The 17,853-nt window shown below is 39.0% G+C and overlaps 1 protein-coding gene across 3 annotated transcripts in view; it reads left to right on the forward strand.

The window, feature by feature from the left end:
* Window positions 1-3,308: 3,308 nt before the first annotated feature.
* Window positions 3,309-17,853, forward strand: part of Ube3a (ubiquitin protein ligase E3A) — a 70,384-nt gene continuing 55,839 nt past the window's right edge. Inside the window, exons 1-2 of one of the 3 annotated variants that reach the window (XM_041660106.1) lie at window positions 3,309-3,437; window positions 16,630-16,693. The gene's annotated coding sequence lies outside the window, so the exon portion shown is untranslated. Of the gene's footprint in view, window positions 3,438-15,416; window positions 15,490-16,629; window positions 16,694-17,853 lie in introns of those variants that run through there. The other 2 variants (XM_041660112.1, XM_041660120.1) reach the window with 2 other exon arrangements.

The raw sequence follows: 17,853 nt of genomic DNA on the forward strand, positions 1-17,853 counted from the left end.
GGCAGGATGGAAAGACACAACACACAGGCAAAAAGCAAGAAGCCCTGGGAAGATCAGAATGGCAGCTCAGAGACAGGCGTGGACTTGTCGCAAAGGAAGAAGGAATTACATTCAAAGGGGCTCTAAATGACTGGCGACAATGTAAGAACTGCTGAAGCAATGGTTTTACATGGGGTATGGGAAGATAGGTGTGGAAGGAAGGCAGAGACTATGCCAAGCAGGTCTTGTTCTCAGAGTTTAGGCTCAATTTGAGACCCATGGCAAACCACTGATGTTATAAGTAGGAAACGTGATCATTAAAAAAACCATGTGTGCCAGGTGGTGGTGGCACATGCCTTTAATCTCAGCACTTGGGAGGCAAAGGCAGCTGGATCTCTGTGAGCTCCAGTTTGAGGCCAGGCTGGTCTACAGAGTGAGTTCCAGGACAGCCAGGGCTAAACAGGGAAACCCTGTCTCAAAGAACCAAATAAATGAATGAATGAACAGTGTGTGATCGGGACAGTCAACACCAAAATATGGGCTAGCATTCTTCTGGGTATTAGGGATTTATGCCCTTTCTTGTTGATTTTACTCTAGCTCAGAAGCTCAGAATGAATAGCAGATAAACACTAGTGGACACCCTCATAACCACACAATCGGTAGGTTGCACTAAAACTGTTGACTCTTTTACTGGCCTGATTTCCTCTTGAACTAATTTACTGAAGATAGGTAGAGGGATTATTTTTTGTTGTTCCACAAGGCCTGGCTTGGGTCCTTCTGGGTAAATAGTAGACACTAAGTTTGTTCAAAGCATGAATTAATTTGCTTATACAATTACATGGTTCTTTTACATTTTAAACGAGAAGGTATTAAAAACTATTGAGTCTCATTTAGACAAAGTAGTCTAAAGTATTTACTGTACACCTAGATAATAAGTTGCTTTTCCTAGAAAAAGTGTCTGAAAACAATATGAGCCTACTTTGGAAAAAATACTTATGGAAAAGTATGGGACTATGTTGTCAGGAATTGTTCATGGTGGTAATTTTTACCATAAAGTTCTCTTTGAGATAGTCTCTCTTTATTGTGAGGTCAGCTGTGGAACTCCAGATGTTTCTGCCTCAGCCTCCTCAGAGCTGAGATTGTGGGCAAGCACCGTCATATCTAGCAATAATAGATGTTTCTAAATTTTAAGAACAGTAATCCAAAATACATGAGCACAAATATCAGTGGCACATATATGAATACATATTTAACATTAGCTAAAAAGATAATTTCTTCAGATTCCTAGGAGACATTGGGATTCTCCATGATCCTCCATACGAATTGGGTTGCCATTTTGGCATCTATTTCCTAAGTTAAATTTTAAAATTTTTTACAACTCTGAGGTTTTGGACATATACTGATAATTCACACTATTCAGACAAGCAGACTAGTTTTATTTATTTATTTATCACCCCCCCTCCCCCCGCCCAAGGGCTTCACAGTCCTGGCTGTCCTAGAACTCTCTCTGTATACCAGGCTGGCCTCTAACTCATAAAGATCCACCTGCCTCTTTCTCCTCAGTGTTGGGATTAAAGGCGTGCGCCACCACCACCACCAGACCAGACAACTTCCACTTACTCTAGAATACCTGAAAATACCTTTTCATCTTGCAATAGTAATGTGCTTTATGGCATAATGACCTTAACTTTTGACTGTATAGTTTAATAATTTGCAAAGATATGTCCTTAAAAGTTTACAGTGTTACTGGTTCTTTCCATAAAATACCACAGTGGTTTCCAAATGAAGCTCTGTAATGGGAGGGAGAGATAAAAAAAAAAAAAATGAGCCGGGCGGTGGTGGCGCACGCCTTTAATCCCAGCACTTGGGAGGCAGAGGCAGGCGGATCTCTGTGAGTTCGAGGCCAGCTTGGTCTACAAGAGCTAGTTTCAGGACAGGCACCAAAGCTACAGAGAAACCTTGTCTCAAAAAACCAAAAAAAAAAAAAAATGAGTAAATACTTTTAAAGTATCTTAAAACCTGACATTACAACAATGTATTTATTATCATTTATTCCGGAATAGTTACATTCTTCCCCCTTGCTGAATTTCTATTATTTTAGTTTTAATAAATAGTTTTTTACAGTGGGGAAATGGGGCATACATACATACATACATATACGTATATATATACATACATACACACACACTTGTGTAATGTCTAAGTAAGGAAAAAGTACATCGCTACGTGTGATTGTTACATTTCGAGTACTCGATGATTAAGGCTTATTCCACAATGTTACAAGCCAGAAAGCGACTTGTCAGCCAGCCTTTGTAATTCAGCGGCGTGTCCAAGGCATTCACAACAACAAACCCCGTTCAGTAAAAAGGTCACTCGGGTACCATCAAGACACGGGGCTTTCACGGGGTTCAGCGACTAGAGACATCAAAATCCGCCTCTGCCCACGTGGGATTCGGCGGGCTGTCCCTTCTCTCGGTGGACACCCTCCTGCAAGAGAACCCTGCAGGACCCGGGCTTTTTCCCACTGCTAGTCTGGTCAACCGGGGAAGTGTCGTGTGCAGGCAGAGGCCCGAGCGGATGACCTTGAGTGCAGAGTGCCACGTAGGTCAGCCCTAGCAACTGTACACCGCCGCTCGTCCCGGGGCCTCGGGGCTGGCTACACCGCGGGGCCGACTTTCGGTCCGTTCTCCCGTCCACCCCGAAGCGCACCGGCTGGGTCGAAGGGAGCAGTGCCTCCGAGCACCAACCCTCTCAAGATGGCGACAGCGCCTGGCCTGACTTCCCCGGTCCCCGCGCCGCCGGCCCAGGCGCAGGAGAGCGAGCGGCGACAGGGGCGGGGCCGAGCGCTCCCTGCCTCCCACGCACGCGCGCCCGCCCGCCTCTCTTCTCTTCTCCTCTCCTCTCGGAGCCCTCGCCCCGCCGGGCGGCGCGCGCAGCCTGCCGGGATATTCGTCCCGCCCACCCGGTCCTCCCGTCCCGTGCCGCCTTTCGCGAGATCCGCGACTCTCTGCCCCTCACACCTCCCCTCAAGATGGTGGCGCTCCTCTCCGGGTGACTCTCTCTCCGCGACGGCCGGGCCTTTCGTCTCCGCCAGCCCCTCCTGCGCTCTCCCTCCCTCCCGCCCGCCCGCTCGCTCGCTCGCTCATTCGCGCACTCGGCCGCCTCCACGCCTCGCCTCTTGTCTACCTGGCGCGGACGGTGGCGCCTCCTTCCGCTTCTCCGCGGCGTTGCTCGACTCGCTCGCACCCCGCCGTGGCCAGACCGCGGCAGCAGCCGAGCGGCGGCAGCGGCGACGACGACGACTCCGACGTTGCCCAAAGCGCCGGTTTCCTGAGGAGAAGCGCGGGTCCCGCATGAGCCCCGGCGGTGGCGCCAGCGAAAGGGAACGAGGCGGTGGCGGGCGACGGCGGCGGACCAGGGCGACCGGGACCAGAGCCCAGGCGCGGGGGCGAGGACAGGTCAGTGCTGCCGCGGTCGCGGCCTGCCCCTGCCCGGCGCGCTTCCCTCCCGCCGGTGCCCTGGTACTTCTCCGGGCCGCGCGGGAGGGCGGACGGGCAGGGTCGGCGCCCGGGCTCTCACCCGCCTCGGGGAGCGGGGAGCGAGAGCCGGGGGCGCGTGGTCTGGAGGGGCCGGTGCCAGGAGTAGGCCCTGGTGGCTGTGGCTGCTGCAGCCTTAACTGTCAGTGCTGGCTGAGCGCAGCAGGGAGGGTTTTGTCGTCCGCGGGTACCCGAGTGGGCCCCGGGGTGGGGCGGACGTGCAGGGGCCTGGAGCTCGAAGCCTCCTCGGAGAGCCGAGCGGCGGCTTCGGGCAGCGGAGGGGCAGGCCTTTTCCTCCAAAGGGGCGCTCGGGGTGGGAAGACATCTTTAGACGTGTAGCTTGCTCAGTGGGCTGGGGGATTGGGGGTGGGTTGGGAAGGGCAGACGGAGGAAGCAGCACATCCAGACATCGAGGATCGCGCTCTCGGCTTCTCCGTGTGCTGCCGCCGCCGCCGCCGCCGCCGCTTCCGAGAGGATCCAGTAGTTGAACGTGAGTTACTGGATTCCTCAGAAACTGCTGTGTTAGATGGAAATGCAAACCTGTAAGCAGTGGCCTCCTCCTCCTCCCCCTCCCCCTTTTCAGTTGAGAAAAATGAAAGGGACGTTTTCCCCCCTTTTCGATGAGGAGGCTTTTTGTTGGAAGGGTCAGAATTGAGTGTGCCAAGTGCTTGAGCCCTAAGAATAGAAAATATAATATTAATACCACTTTTCAGATTTAGAATAATCCTCGAAAGGCAATTTTATGTCTTTTTTTTTTTAATGGCTTAGGAGCATGCCAAAGTAGAACAGTACAAATTTCTTTGGGATTGTATTAACTAGCTAGTGTGCTGTTGCAATTGTAAACTAAATAGTAAATGTGATGTATGATCCACGATGATCTTCAATGCCGAAGGACTGTGGGTATAACCCATGCTTTTGGGAGAAGCAGCAGATTATGTCAGGATATTTTGGAGAGGAAAGTGCGTTTGAAATGAAGATGACCTAAAGTTTAAGAAATACGGCTCCTAAAAAGCGACATACCAAAGACGTGTCGCTACCTAGTAAATTTTGTTGAATTAATGGGCAGAGTGACAGGAGAAGTGTTTTCCTCCCACCTCAGATTAGTGACTGCTCTTAAGATACCTGTGGCAAATCAAGTAAATTTAGAATTTAGGAGAGAGAATAAGAAAAAAAATTGTTTTGGTATGAAAAAAGAAAAATTTTGCTTGTATGATAGTCTCCATTTGGTACTAGAGTCTCCATTTAAAACAAATCTGCTTAATGCATTTCCAAGGAAACGAATAACCACATCTATATTGCTGCTAAACTTGAAGTAAAGATGACTGTAAATCCTTAAATACTTAGCATTACAGAAAAAAAACATTCATCAAAGTTTATAACAAAAATGAGAGCTTCAACAAATAATATGACATCTATATTTCTTTAATAAGAAAAAGATACCGTACATAATAAAAAGAGATGACTTGTAGCTTTGGTTTCAAAATCAGAATGTGAGCTATGAAGACGTGTCAATATTTAACTTGCATTGCTGTGTGGAGTAGTATACACAGACTCCTTTGGACCTTGCCCCCACACCAGAGGAGTTTAAATTTATGGAGTTAGAGAAGCCCTTTTGCATGCAGATTTAGTAGGTGACTTTTGTTTTTATCCCTGAAATCACTCCCCCCACACACCTTTTTAAAAATTTTTATTATTGTTGTTTTCTTTTGGGGGGGGGGCAAGGTTTTATGGTGTAGCTCTGGATGACCTGGAACTCTCCTCCTCATTCTGTCTCCAGGGTGCCGGGATTAAAAGATGTACGCAACAGGACTGGCTCCCGTTCTGTTTCATGGCTTTCCATGTCATTTCTGCCGAGACTAATACTCATTCCACCTGCTTAGTTCTTTTAACAGCATTCATTGGCTTTCTCTAGTGTCTCTGACATGTTACATTAAAGACAATTGTGTTTTTTAAACATGTGTGTCAATCTCTATCTTCTGTCAAATAATTGCTGTAATAATTGTTTCTCTCAATTTTTATGAATATTGTTCTCTAAATTGGCCATAGCTAATTTTTTCTGCTCAAGAGTTGAAAATGATTTTTGTAAATGTCCTTTAAAAAACTTAAATGTTTACTGGTATATTTTTATCATATTTTCTATTTAGGTTTATATTGTTGTTAATGAGCATCACTGGTAAATGGATACATATTTGTATTAAGTGTGTAAACAGCTATTAAAAACATCAGTGCTCTGATGTTAGAAAGCGGGGATGAGTTTTCAAAAGTGATTTTTTTTTTTTTTTTTCCCCCTCTGAGACAGGGTTTCTCTGTAGCTTTGGGGCCTGTCCTGGAATTAGCTAGCTCTTGTAAACCAGGCGGGTCTCGAAGTTTTAAGTACTTTCAAGTGCAAAAAGTCTAAGACAGAGGGTCATATAAAAATAGTCTTTAAAGAGTCTTTTTCTCTTCATAAGCATTTAGGATAATAGAGCTTTGGATGGTTTTGACAGTTTTTTTCCTCACTAATAAATATAAAGACAATGTTAAGCCAGGCATGGTGTCTGATGTCTGTAAACCCAACAATTGAGAGGCTGAGGCAGGACTGTGGCAAGGTCAATTGTGGCTAGCTTGGGCTAGAGGTGAGAGCATATCTCAAAAAAAAGTGATTAGAGATGTAATAAAATATGGAATGAAAAAAGCTTTGTGTTTTTCTTTCTTTCTTTTCTTTCTTTCAAGACAGGATTTCTTTGTGTAGCCCTGGTTGTCCTGGAACTAGGTCTGTTGACTAGACTGGTTTTGAACTCACAGAGATCCCTTTCCTCTGCCTCTGGGATAAAAGCTCCGTGCCACCATCACCCAGCCTCCAAATAGCTTTGTAATTAGAGCTTGATTTCCTTTTTGCTGAGCCATCGTTTTGTCTATAAACCGGATGGTGAAGGTGTCCCAGATGTCAGGATTAAAGACTGTACAGGGCCTACACTAGTTAGGCTTTCAATTTTTCCTTAGAAGACTTCATAGCCAGTTTTTCTGAATGATCTTTAAGTACATTGTGTACAGTAGTCTATAGTCCATTATTCTACTACTTGTTTTCTTTCTCATTGTGAGCTCAGTGCAAGGATTTCTATTGTTTAATCAGAGAGTATCTTTCCAGATCCTTAAGCCTGTTCAGCCTGCTATATTGTCAAACACTGGGTAGTTTACATAAAGAAAAAGACACCTGCCCCCCACACCTTAAATAGAAATGTATCTCGTAGTTATGGACACTGAGAAAGACTAAGATCAAAGCTGATTTTCATTGAAGACTCGAGTACTGTTAGTTGGATTTATTGAGCTGGACTAGGGGTTGAATTTAGGGCCTCTCACATGTGAGCCACCTACTTTACCGCTTCCTTGTACCCAGGTCTGTTAGACTGGCCTTAGACTCACTCTAGCCCAGGAAGACCTTGAGCTTCCACAGTATCTAGATTGCAGACTTAATACCATCATGTTTGGGTTGGATTGTGTCTCTGTTTTTCTGTCTTTCTCTATTGTTTTTTCTTTGAGATTTTATGAGACTTTTGCCTGCTTTTATGACTGCAGCATAATTGTGTGGTGCCTGTGGAGGGCAGAAGAGAGTGTTGGGTCTGCCGTGATTGGGATTACTGACAGATGCCATGAGGACTCTGGAAACTGAACCTAGGTTCTCTGGAAGAACAGCAGGTCCTCCTAACTGCTGAGCCTTCTCTTCCATATCCTCTTTCCTCCCCTCCTACCCTTCACTTTTTTCTTGTGACAGGGTCTCACTAACCTTTGAAACTAGCTATAGAAGCTAACCTGCCCTCCAGCTCAGAGGACCCCTTCCCTCTGCCTTCCCAGTGCTAAGGACACTGTTCTCATTCATTAAGGCAGATCCTACTAAAGCCTCACCTTATTATATTGTCACCTCAGCTTTTAGGTTTCTAGAGAAGTTTTAGGGGGATGTAAACATCAAGATCATATTGTGGAAGATGTTTGAAGTAGTTATCAGTATATTTACAAATGGTCAGCTAACATTTCTGAATATCCTTTGAATACTATGAACTGGCCTGGGTTGTACAGGTTAAGAAAACAAGAACTTGTCTTAACAATTGGAAACTGATAGTTTAGTCATTTATTATACATAACACCATTTTTTAAAAATGTAGTATCTTGTCATGTTATGGGGCTTACTTCTCTCTGTCCTGTCAGCCTTAGGGCAGTTCTGTAGACTTAGCATCCGTTCCCCCCTTAGCTGTAATTGTAAAGACTTATATTTGTACTTTTTTTGGGGGTGGGGTGGGGATACAATCCAAGAACCTGTGTTCATGTTTTAGATCCAGCTCATCATTCAGTAGCTGATTTCTAGCATACATAAATGTATGGTGTATAGAAAATAAATAGATTGACTCTGGCCTTGACCTGTTGGTGCTGGCTTTTTGGACAGTGCTTTCCATTTAGTTCCTGACACAGGAGTCACAAATGTTACAGACCTGAATAGTCCTCCACCTGAGAGCAGCTACTCTTTTCATTTTTGTTTTTAACACGAGGAAATCAAAGAGCTAAGGTTTAAAATGGTTTTTTTTTTTTTTTTAAAATTCATCTAGGGCCAGAATCAGTTTTGAGTCTCTGGCTTCCAAGTCAGGATTCTACATTATTGGCGTTCTGTCCTATGTGTTCAAAAGAATAGTTACAATTACTTTGTAATTGCCCACACACTTTTATGGAGGTGTGTATTTTCCATACTATTGATAAAAGGTAACCTTTAGAAGATGCCACAGCCAGGGCTTTTATTCTTTGTAATAAAGATGTGAAATAAAATTGTATTAAATAGAAGTTTTTTTTCCCCAAACATGAGGTGTTTGAAATACTGAAGTTGCTTTATTCCTTCTTAACAAAGTGACTTATTGATAAATACGCATCAAATTTCTTTTCATGTTTTCATTTAATTTCAAAATACTAGTTACAGTTCCCTGATTACAGTTGTCTGTAACAAGTAAACTAACGATAGCAATTTGGAAATATTATTAGTATTAGTACTATCTACAAATGAAATAAAGTTAGTGTTTTTTTTTTTTTTGCACTGCTTTTGATAGAGGTTCAAGTATATGTTATGTATCGCTGGTATCTCTAGGTCTTAGTCCCAAAACCACGCAAGAATAACAAATGCTTCTGAGTTTCAGTGGTTCAGGAGATAAACACAACCTGCGATTATTGAAATAAAGGAAAAAATGCACTATTTCTGCTGCCAGAAGGTCTTTTACTCTCCTCGCTCTGCCTTTTCATCCAGAATGAGCTAAAAATGAGCAGGCCTTTTATCTTTCTAAGGCCCTTTTAATATGCCACATGAAAGCCTTACTGCTTTCTAGTTACAGAGGCTTATGTTGCTCATATGCAGTACTTCCTGAAAGTTGATTGGTACTGTATAAAGTAACTTGCCCAGAAAATTTGTAGTGGAAAGGGTCATGGAACATTGATTCTCTGTTAACATTCTACATGCTAAACCTTTTAAAGAAGTAGTTTTTGAAGAATTAGTTTTATGACCAAGTTTTATTAGTGATAGTAACATACTAGATAGGCTTATTCTTGAAGATCAGTTGTGGCAAATATGAATAGGAGCAGCCATTAAGAAACTTCATCTGGTTTGTGGAAGGGAATCCTATGTAAGTCTTACTGAAGTTGACAACTTTACTTGAGGTAAAATCACAAAAGTAGTGTATAGATCTGGAAGATTTGTTCCATGAGCAGGATAGAGTCTTCCTTACCCATCTGTTTTCTGTCCTGTGCGAAATCTGGTGCTGTTACTCTTGCATCTCAGTGCATTTCAGAAGCTGGTCTTCTGTATCTGCCAGCATCAGTTGAGTGAGCAGTGTAGCACAGATCTCATTAAGTTGATAGAAATCAAACATTCAGAAACAAAATACTTTGATTTGTTTTTGCATTGCTAGTGATGGAGGTCTGGGCCCTGCAACATGCTAGACAGGATATCTACCTGTGAGCTACATCCCTAGGTTGAAAAACATATTTTAACTTCTTTGTATTATGAAGATTTGTAGATCTTTTGTAATTGGTTATGTTTTGTGTGGGTTGGTGGTAGTAGCAGTAGTGGTTGTTTGGAAAGAATCAAGCTACATAGCCAAAACTAGACCGTACCTGACCGTAACCCAGGCTGTACTTGAAATTTTGCTCATATGCCTATACCTCCTGAGTGCTGGAACACTTTATTTCTTGTTGATTTTTTTTAAAAGACAGTGTCTTGTGTAGCCCAGGCTGATCTCAGATTCCTTGTAGTTGAAGATGACCTGAGCTACTTACCCTTCTGATCTCCCTGCTCCAGTGCTGGGTCTATGGCTATGAACCACTGTTTCTGACCTGTGCCCAGGTGCATATGTGTTCAATTCAAACGTTCTTTTGGGCATTAAAGCAAGGAGTTTTACACACAAATTACATAGCTATAGCCTGAATGAACTTGCTGTCAGTGTTGTACTTTTATGGACGGTCTTTTCATGTAACAACTTCTGTCTGTATAAAAGAGATGGCTTGTCCGATTCACACTTCTAATGGACTTCCTCTCAAATGTGAGAAAGTGGTTCATGAGTTGTCTTTGTGAATTGCAGCCGTTGCCATAACTCGTTTAGTTTTATTGTCTGTGATATAAAATAAATTCTGATGCCTCCAATTAAATATAGAAGATGTAGACAATATAGAGGATAATATAACAAATCAGCCACATATGTATCGTTCAGTATGAACAAACTTTATATTTTGTTGTTTCCTTGCACACTATTGTCCTTCCTGAAACTCATTCTTTGTATTTTTTAGTTGATACCTTTAGTAACGCTGTAAGAATTTCTTCTCATTTTAGTTTCAACACTCCACCTAGGACCTAATGGGAAGCATAATGCTGTTCTTTGGAAATGCATAGTGCTTTCTGCATAGTCTGTCATAAAGGGAAGTATTTTAATCCCCAGTTTATTAGTATTATTTTCCTTAAGATTTCTACTTATTGTGTCCCTCAGTGTGGTTATGTACCATATTTGCTAACCATACAACATGCCAAAAATAGGGACATTTAATATTTGTCTTTGTTAAATATTTTTGTTTTTATGACTTTAAAATGGTGCTTTTGAAGTATCTGATGTATGTTATGTGTATGAATTGATAAATCTTATTTCAGATAAAAACTAATTAGATGCATTATTTTTCTTTCCTTGCTTTTGAAGTGAGCTGACAATGTATCCTGTGTTGCTGATGGAAAGTTTACTAAGAAAATACAAATCCTGAGTTTCTAATAATTGCTGTTTCTCCACTTGTAAATGCTGCTCCATTCTCATTCTCTGTTACTGTTTCTCACTGATTTAGTAACATATACAGGTTTTTACATTAGAGATGGAAATAGGAACTTAAAGGAGGAATATACTTTTCCCCCCATAGATTGGACTATATAATTTTGAAATAAGAACCCATACACATAATAGAAGAACTGAGATAATTTTAGTCTCTTATACCCAGAGAATTCGGTATCTGTTCTTCAGATTGTGTATAATTACTGCCTGGTACATTATATTTCGTGTTACTTCAGAATGAGCTTTTTTGGTCTGATTTAACTATATGGATCGTCTTCCTACTCCATTCCTACGTGTTTGTTACTCCATATTTTTGAGCTAAATGAAACATAGGGAAGAGGTGAACTTAAAAATATGTATTTTTACAGTGGAATATGTAGGCGGTTTGCCAGTTGAAAGTAAATCTACTCCTATATTGAAGAGTCTGTGAGAACAGTAAATGTTTTCTGTGTACTCATTTTGCGTTCACTGTTTTTCTTCTTCCTTTCTCAGTCTTTCCCCCTTCATCTCCTTTTCCTCTCTCCACCCTCTGATCTGCTTCTTCCTTGGCCTCCCCATCAGACTCTTCCTTTTCATTTGCAGATGTAGGCGTTTGTAAATACTGCAGCGAATGAACTGCTGTCTAGTTTGTGCAAGTCTGGTTTAGGATATTTGCTACAGGCTTGGGAAACATGTATGTGTGATAATAAATAGTATATGTGTTTTCCATATTTCTAGGTTATACCAAATTTTGAGAAATTGAGATGTCATTTTTTAGTGGTCAAGATGTAGTAGTTCTATTATTTAGACACTTACTCTGTGCTTAAAATTACTATGTTGTAATAATAGCATTCATGTGTTTATGTACTTATTTATTGGTTCTGGGCATTAAACCTAGGGCAAGTTTCTGTTATTATTGCTATTAATGTCATTATGTTATGTATGATGTGTGTTTGGCCTTGAGAGAACCATATTATGTGTGTGAATGTCAGAGGATAATTCGGTAGAGTAAGTGCTCTCTGTCATTTTGTAACTTTGGTCCCAGAGATCTAACCCAGCTGTTTATGGCAAGCATTTTGCGTACAGTCATCTTACCAGCTCTACAGCCTTATCTTATTAGGATATTTTTCACAGAGCAGGAAGAATGGGTCATCTAATTCTGCAAGGTCCCATTGCTTTGATTTTAGCTTGGATATTGTATATTCTTGATTTCACTTTTTCTTTAAAACTTGTTATTAAAATACTTAAAGCATTTAGTAAATAATACAGCAAAAATGTAATTACCACCCAGGAATCAAATAATGCCAGTTTTGGTATTTTTAAAGTTTAATTCCTTCCTCCAAGTTCTAGTACCTTCTCTCTTACTCATGTAACAGGTATCTTGAAGTTCTTGATCATTTCCTGTTTTGTGCTTAAATATGATCCTTGCTCATAAGTGATATGTCACGCTTAAGTTTTTATAGCTGTATTTTGTGTATATGTGTCATCAGTTTAAGTGTTTTAACTCTTATGTTTTTGATATGTATGTAGACGCATTCAGGTCTGTTAATAGTTTGTTTTACTGCTCTGTGGACTATATGAATATCTAAATAGTATTGTTTCCCACTGCAGATGAATATTTTGTATTTTCTGTATTGCTCTTAGGAATAATGCTACAGAGGTGTCTTTATATTTACTTTGTACAGGTTTTTCTTTAGGGTAAATTAAAAAAATGATGTTTCTAGAAAATAGGCTATGTCTTTAACTTGAATATATATGGCCAAATTCTTATGTAAATTGAATTTGCCAATAGATAGTTCATCAGCAGTGTATGAACATTTTTGTTCTAGCATTTTTTTGCCATACTTGGAATTGATTTTAAATAAAGATATCAAATGGCATCATATTTTGTGTTTTCTTTTGAGTCCATTCAAGGAATGCTTTCAGAATAAGAATAAAATAAAATGTTAAATCCACTGTAGCATTATCTCTTGCTATACAATCTCAGTCTCAGTATCTAATTGGAAAGTCAGGATTCCTTGCAATTTTACAAAGGGAAATTGCCTGACATATTTTCTGTTATTAGTGAGGGTTTTTGCTATGGATTATTTATTTTGGTCCATCTGAAGAAAGGTAGGATTCTTTTTTTGAAAAAATAATAATATGAAAATGTCTCTTATATCATGCTTTACTTTACATTTCATTTGCTTTAGTTTTTTTATCACTGATTTTTCTTTGTAATAACTTGATAAACAGTTTTGAAAATTGGGATTCCAAGGGTCCCTACTTAATTTTGGAATTGTCTTGGCTCTTCTTTGACCTTTATTCTTCACAGTACTGTAAAGCCAGTTTATCAGCTTCCTTTGGGGACTGATACCATATCCTTTTGTGTGTGGTATCTTTGTTTTTTGACAATAGCATTTTTAAGGTTTATTTGTGCTGTGGCATATAATAGTAAATCATTCTTTTTTAAATGTTTGTCTGTTCAGTCATTGGCTGATAGGTATTTGTGTTGCTTCCAATTTTGGTTGTTAGTGTTTTTGTGAATATATATTTACAGCTTTTGTTGTGAACATGCATCATTCTCTTGAGTGTATATGTAGGTGTGAATCAGCTAGGTCATAGGTTAAGTATTTAAAATTAGAGGGACTTTTAAATGCTTCTCAAAGTGGCTGTATTTTTTTTAAATAGTTTTATTAGTAATGTGTGTGAAGGTTCTGATTTCTCTATTGTTGCTGTTATTGTCTTTACATGCAGTCTTTTAAATTATTGTTTATTTGGGGTTCTCTAAAGGTTTAGAAATACTAGTTTTTGTTGTTGTTTGTTTTGTTTTCAATGAATAGGGGATGGAAATTGCAGAGCAAGGGAAACATTTCTAGAGAAATGTCCTGAGAAGCAAAATTATTGAGATCAGAAATAGGGACTTCTAATATATGATAGAGTGCAATAACCAAAGGAGGTTGATACCTCAGGATGTCATCATTTATGGGCAATATTTGGATGACTGGGTGTGGCCATGACAAGGACCTCAGTTAATATGAGAAAAAAAATTGAAATTTATGTTATTGGTATTAAGAAGGCATAGGATTTTTTTTTTTTTAATATGAGAGATAAGCAAGTTCTAACTTCGGGGAAGATAATTCTGTCAATGTGTAAGAAAGAAGCTAGTGAAAAAGCAAAGCTTTATGTCTCAACAATCTTAGTAACCATGTGGGGAAGAGAAGCAATAGATTCTTGAAAGATAAAATATTAAGAAATATTTTTAAAGTTAAAATTTCTAGGCCTGAATGTGAATTAGTATGTTTTATAAAGGAATGGACATGATGATCTTTAGACTCAGATTTATGTGTGAATCTTAGCTTCATACTTATGTGTTACCTAAAGAAAGTCACCCAAGCTTTGTTTTCGATGAGTTATTTCATTCTGTAAACACTTTAAGGATTGTAAGTATAGAAATGAATGATTGACATACTCTCTTAGTGTTTAGTTGGAAGAAGAGGCTGTGCTAGCAGGGCTTCATTGCATGGTCTTAAATGTTATGATAGAGAGAGTAAGCTTTGCTCTGAAAGCAACTAAGAGCCACTACAAAAATGCTTAGGGATAGTGTTGGATTGTTGGGTCATTCCAGAGGTAGAATTGGTAGCAGTACGTAAGCAATATATTTGATTTGGAAGGAGAAATTTTACAGTATTATTTGAGTTTTTCTGATTTGAGTCGTTGAACTGTGAATCCTAACAGTATGTCACAGGATTTACTTAGTATGTGATAAACTTATCTCTTGTGGAGGTTCTTTTCCACAGGTTAAGTCGGGATTCTATTATAACAGCATCTTTGTCTGTGAATCTCCTCCATAGCTTTTCTCTTTGAATTAGAATTATAGTTTATTGTGAGGTTTTTAATTTGTCCTCATCTCCCCCACAGTATAAGAGATCATGTATTTTCAGCTACCAGTATATACTCAAAATCTAACTGACATGTTTTGAATGAAGAATTTGAAGACTTGTAGTGGTTAGGTTAAATAGAAATAAGGAAAGATGATGGCACAATATCCACTCCTTAGGACAGTCAGATTGGTGACATGCAGATATATATAGAGTAGAATGGTTTTTGCTTTTTTTTCTTTTATTTTGCTCTTGGTATAATTGAGATTATTTTTAGTTTTAAATTACTTTAGATGCTGACATTCAAATGTGTTATAGCTTTGATAATTAGGAGTTGGGTGAGGTTATAATGCCAGAGATAAGGTCTTAAAAATATATATGGTGCTATAGAGAAACCCTGTTTGGAAAAAAACTATATATATATATATATATATATATATATATATATATATATACACACATATATAGGTATATATATCAATGTTTTTGAATATATATATATATATATTCATAAAATGAAATCTATGCATTATTTGGAATGTGTTCAAAATACAAGTTTATGTGTTCTTATTGTACTGCATCAGAATCACTGCAGGAAAGCCTAAGTTTGTCTGTTTATCCATTCTTCTGTCCATCATTTCTACCTTCCTTCGTTGCTTTCTTTTTTTAATCCCTTTCTTAATTTTTTTTTTGGGGGGGGCAGGTTCTCTTAGTTTAGCCTGGTCTAGAACTCACTGCACAGACAAATCTGCCTTTGAATTTCTGATCTGACCTCTTCAGTGCTGAGATACAGATGTATTTCACTATTCCCACCTAAAGGTAAATTTTAATAGATTTCCACAAGTAATTTTTTGGTAAAGCATGAAGCTCAGCTCTCAAAACTCTTAATGGTTTATTTATATTTTATTTTTTATTTTTTTTAAGTACTTAAAGCAAGGCTGGGCATGGTGGCACACATCTCTAATCCCAGCATTCAGGAGAGAGAATCAGGCAGTCTGTGAATTTAAGGCCAGCCGAGTCTACATAGCAAATTTCTGGCTAGCCAAAGTTATGTAGTGACACTCTGTCTCAAATCTATCAATCAATTTGTCCGTTCATCCATCCGTCCATCTGCCTACTCTACCTTCCTTCCTACCTATAAATAATATGCAGATATATTTATTTTGTTCCTTTAACCTGTTATGTATTGGGAGGGTTTCTTAGTCATTGGGATTTGGTTTTCTCATTATGATGAAACAAATAAGAATACCTGAAAACTGAAAAATACCTCTGATAGGTTATAAGTGAACTCTGAACTAAGAAATTTAAAAATTACTGAAGAGCTTACTTTAAGCTTTGTAATAAGTTGGATATTTTTGTAGTTTTTATTTGTAAAGAGTTATAGACATGGAGGGGTTTACATAAGTAATGCCACAGTGTAATGGGGCCCTGTTATGTGTCAGGAAGGAATCTATATACTTTGAATACATTTACTTTAATTCAACAACTTAATTCTTGAGAGACCGAGAGTTCAAAGGACTTAGCCATAGTTGCACCTCTAGGAGGTAGTAGATAAGCATCAATGTTTTTGTACAGCGGATATTTTGCATATAGAGTTTATCTGAAAGCAGAATTACTATAGGTGTGTGGAGGAATTTGAGGTATGTGAACAGTTTTCATATATTTTCAGCTTATTTGTGAAAAGGCTAAGGAAATGAGGAGCGTTAATCTTTGTATGTGAAAATGAGAAACATGTTTTCCCAGATGAAAATATTCAGATCACAGTCTACTTAGCCACCCTGATACTGATATTGGTAACAGGAATAGGGAAATTTGTCTTTCAGTATATTTTGGATCTTTATAAGTATTATTGAAGATGGATTTGCTTTTATTTTATAATGAATATTAGTGATTTTTATTTCTGAAAGACTATCCAGTTGTTTATGTTAAAAGAATTGAGTGAGGTGTTTTATATTTTAGGTTAAAAATCTGTAAGAGCCTGATTTTAGAATTCACCAGCTCCTCAGAAGTTTGGCGAAATATGGTATGTCTCTGTTTTATTTTTTGAAATTCATATTGCATGAATTATTGTCATGACTAACATAATGACAAATGCGTTCAATAAATTTGAGCGTCTGTCATTTTTAAAGGATCATACTAGGGTACTGAGTATGCTACCAGGTAGACTGAGAGATATAAGTGGGCTGAAAGAATTTATAAGAGATTACTGTACTATGAGAACATAAGTAATGTGGATAAGAAGATCAAGGAAATAGATTTGGATGTTAGGCTGTGGGTGTAAAGAATCTCTTACTTGCAAGCATGTTATATACAAGGCATGCTATGGTCTTAATTCTATCTGTAATGTAACTGAAGTTTAGAGAGGTAATCTAACTTGCCCAAGGTTTCCCAGGTAGTAAGTGATCACACAGACTGAGGGATCTCAGATTGGCATTGGAACCAGTATTGGGATGAGCTCTCTACTTCATAAAAAAAGAAGAGAGTACTTGACTTAATCTTCAGAGTGTGTTTAGTTCTTTAATCCATTTTATTTTAACTTTTGTCAACTTTGTGTTTTTAAGTTAGAGGTTAGATTCATTCAGATATCCTCAATCCACTTAGACTATTAGTATCATGAGACCATAAAGGAACTATCTCGTGGACCACATCATTTATTTCAAGAATGTTGTTGCCTCTGTCCATTGCTATCCCAGCGATGCCTATGTTGTTAGGAAACATATAATAATGATAGGAAAATCTTGGAAATTGAGTTATTTCTTACAGAGATTATAAGTCCTTCTTATTGGAATCCCCTAACGTTGTGAACACTAGCAAAAATATGAGCTCAAACATTAATGTTTGAATAATTGCTTTGAGATTCTCCAATACCTTCCTGTTTTCAGTTGAGTTCTGGGTCATGCTGTTAGCGACCTTGTTTGTATGTGCTGTCAGTTTGTGAATGTTAGTGTGAAGGGGCTTTCCCCTTACTAGTCTTAGACTTCTTATTTCTAGTTATTCACATTTGTTCTGTGTGGTTAAGTCAGTGGACGATGCTTGAGAGAAAAACTAACTGGATAAAATGATATATCAGTACTGGTATATTATATTGCTAGTATAAGGCATTTTGGCAGACTTACAGCATGATTAAAGAGTACAGTGAAATTTGAGTCAAAAAGATTTACTTAAAACTTTGTAATTAGAGTT

The sequence above is a fragment of the Microtus oregoni genome, unplaced genomic scaffold (genome assembly GCF_018167655.1).
Source record: "Microtus oregoni isolate MIOR12 unplaced genomic scaffold, Mior012 000000F_ref0000247, whole genome shotgun sequence".
In the NCBI taxonomy this organism is placed as follows: Eukaryota; Metazoa; Chordata; class Mammalia; order Rodentia; family Cricetidae; genus Microtus; species Microtus oregoni.